The 3,240-nt window shown below is 27.0% G+C and overlaps 1 protein-coding gene across 1 annotated transcript in view; it reads left to right on the top strand.

Moving 5' to 3' along the window:
* Positions 1–3,240, top strand: part of LOC106687249 (uncharacterized) — a 137,354-nt gene that overhangs the window by 264 nt on the left and 133,850 nt on the right. The window lies entirely within an intron of this gene.

Here is a 3,240-nt window from a genome sequence, read left to right as displayed (position 1 = left end):
TATATATTTAATAAACATACCCGATGTTTAACTGACGGCGAATAAGTGAGAAAAATCGATAGATATTTAAATGCAAGTGTTGATTATAAGAACCTCATAACTTATTATTCATTTTTATTTATTTCACAAATGTACCTAACCGAAGAGATAAATTATATATTATAGCATACAGGTTATTAGCATGCAGAGATAACATTAAATATGATAAAAAAAAGATAAATTTTTAATCATAATGTCACATAAGATCAACAGACAATCGTCATTATATATCCTTGCTGAAAGTCCCATAAAAAAACTTAAAAGTTTGTGGAAAAACAATGTAAATAATTGAACTAGAAAAATAGTTATCATTTATCGCTGATATATACCAGAGAATTGTATATTTAAAAAATATATAGTTTTTAAGGTTGTAGGAAATACTTTAGAACATAAAAAAATGTTAAAATGTATTTATTATATTGAAGATTGTTAATATCCGAAATGTCCAAATATATAATTTTAAAAATGTGCAAATGAAATCATTCATGCAGGTTTAAAAAAATATATAAATAAAAAGATAAATAGTGAATTTTCCCTAGTCTGGGGATGTTCTAAGTAGTTGGGGAAAAATGTTTCGCAAACGATTTTATGTTTTTTTTTTGTTTTGTTTTTTTGTAACCCTACCTAACTTAAGCCATTAACAATATAATTTTTTTTTTATAAAAATTATAAACAGATAAATATTATGAGTATTATCGATTTTATTTTTATCTATCTCCTTAGATAAATGATTTATGCCCTATAAACTGTTTAAAATTTTAAATATAACCAAACCATATTCTTTGAATAATATCCGAGCAATTCTTGAACTTTTAATTATTCCTACCAAGATTAAATGAGATTCAAATATATTAACTTAAAAATGCGGATTTCAAATAAAATAATAAAACTTTTTTTTAAATTTTAATATTTAATTGAACTCATAATTTTTTTGGGATATAAATTAAATCTGAAATTATCATATTTGTTCAAATATTAACGGTTCACTGTTGCCGCCGGAATAACAAATAATACTATGGATCATGTCACATCAACAATTGAAAAACGTTTAGCAGTAAATTGGCCGATATTAAATTATTATTATTTATTTATTATTTCAAACTCATTTACTATATACATTTTTAATATCTCGAAACGATTTTTGAGAAAGTTAAATAACATCTTTTTATAAACAATGACTCTAAATGTTTATCACTAATTCATCACATGGGTTAGTTTTAGCATATTGCGAACATTATACGCAGCTCATCCTGAATTAAAGAGGTACAACTTGGAGATTTGTAATGTCTGAAATTATATTAGTTAGAACCTTAACACCCTTAAGCGTATCAAACCTTTAATTATCAGACCAAACCAGTAGATAATAGGTGTTCTGTTGGAACATGTATTATAGAAAACGCCTTGTGGCCTCCATGTAGAACATAGCCTGTGTCTGATGTTAGTTTATAAGAAACAAATTCTTGAGACACAAATATGCGCTATTTTCTCATGAAATAATTTATTGATTAAATAATTTATGACAATATTAAATACACTAGTTTTCTCACCTTTATTTCATTGATTGTATTATTAAAATCATGTTTTCAAGCAAAAGGAATTCATAATATCAGCCAATGGAAAATTTAGGAGGATCACCTTTTCCCTGTTCCATTTATGATGATGCTGACGGCATTTGTACCAATTACTATTTTTCTCAATATATTTATTATTGTCTGAAATTAAAAGGTATGTAAACTTAATTTTATTCAGTTATTACTCAACTAAAAAGCGAATTTAAAATGTCCCTTTAGTAAACTTTTAATAGCGATAGTTTTCTTCAATCTTTGATAAAATAATTTTTTTCGTCACTTAAAAATGACATGAACTGTAACAACAGAGGTAAAACCGTTGTTCCCATCTTATATTAAGCTTCGATTTATTTTTTTTTTCAATACTTTATTCTGATAGTTCGTTGGCGAACCTTCCAAAACCAACAGAGATATTTTATAGATATCGTGAACCACTTTTCCTGGAACTAAAGAGGAAAAGATGCTAGAGATAATGAAATTGTCAATATTTAATTTAATATTTTATCAAAAAATCTACACAATCAACTTTGCATATCTTTATTAATTATTTCTGATTTTAACGCTTTCTATAACCACAACTTATATGAATTTTAATCAGTATAATTCATTATTTCCTTTTCTAGGTGAATGCATTTTTAAATCCTAAAAAAATGATCAGATACAAAGTTTGCACGATTTCGATTTAAATTTAAAACAAACTTTGACATAGGTATACTCTCTTTCCTAAGCTAATAACTTAATTATATTTCTATTGAACAACAAAGGGGTAATTGACGGATACATTCCAATTAATTACCTCGTTTCAATTACTAAGCATATATGACTAACAGGCAACTATAATAATTTAAAGATTCTTCAAGACCCTTTGAGGTTTTTTAGACTCAGGGACGAAACAAAAAGTCGTAAGAAACTATAATTACACATTTAAGATATATATTGTATAACTGGGTTGTGACAGTAACGTTTCCAACCTATCTATGGAAAATTTTTGGACTTATGCAGAGTTGTAAGTGAATGTTGTGCGATACGCGAAGCGCTCTTGATTCTAAACCTCTTCCATATCACCTGCGGATTAAAATCAGGAATTTTTAATGTAATGGAATATTTTTAATGAACGATTTTCATTGGAGATTTAATTCTAAAACGATCATGCATTAGTGATTTTCCCGATCTGATACTCTATCCGCAAAAACTGGTAAAAGTATTTTACGGATTTTGACAGCAGGCCAAGGATGTTCAAATTATGAAGACTGATTTATCATTATCAGTTACTACTATCATTTATCATTATCATATCAATTATGATGACCCAGAGTCAGTTGAGCTGGGAAAAAACTAGCAGAAGTTACAAAGTCGACAAAAGAAACTTCATTTACCAATACTAATTCATTAACCAATTTCATTTTTAAATTCAGAAACTTCGATAAAAAAAAAAAAAAAAAAAAGGAATTCATGACTCCTGTCAATCGAGTTATAAAACCATGTACCAGGGCATTCAAAAAGTCCTGTCGTTTTTCGTTTATTCGTAGTATATTTTGATTCTAGAGTGTTTGCTAATTAATTCCGTTCAATACAACTTTTATCCATGTAAACACAAATGTTTATACTTTATGAATAGGAGGCTAAGGAGGAT

This window comes from Halyomorpha halys, unplaced genomic scaffold, assembly GCF_000696795.3.
Source record: "Halyomorpha halys isolate HHAL.00 unplaced genomic scaffold, Hhal_1.1 Scaffold937.1, whole genome shotgun sequence".
NCBI lineage: Eukaryota > Metazoa > Arthropoda > Insecta > Hemiptera > Pentatomidae > Halyomorpha > Halyomorpha halys.
This window is presented reverse-complemented; position numbering and strand designations above follow the sequence as displayed.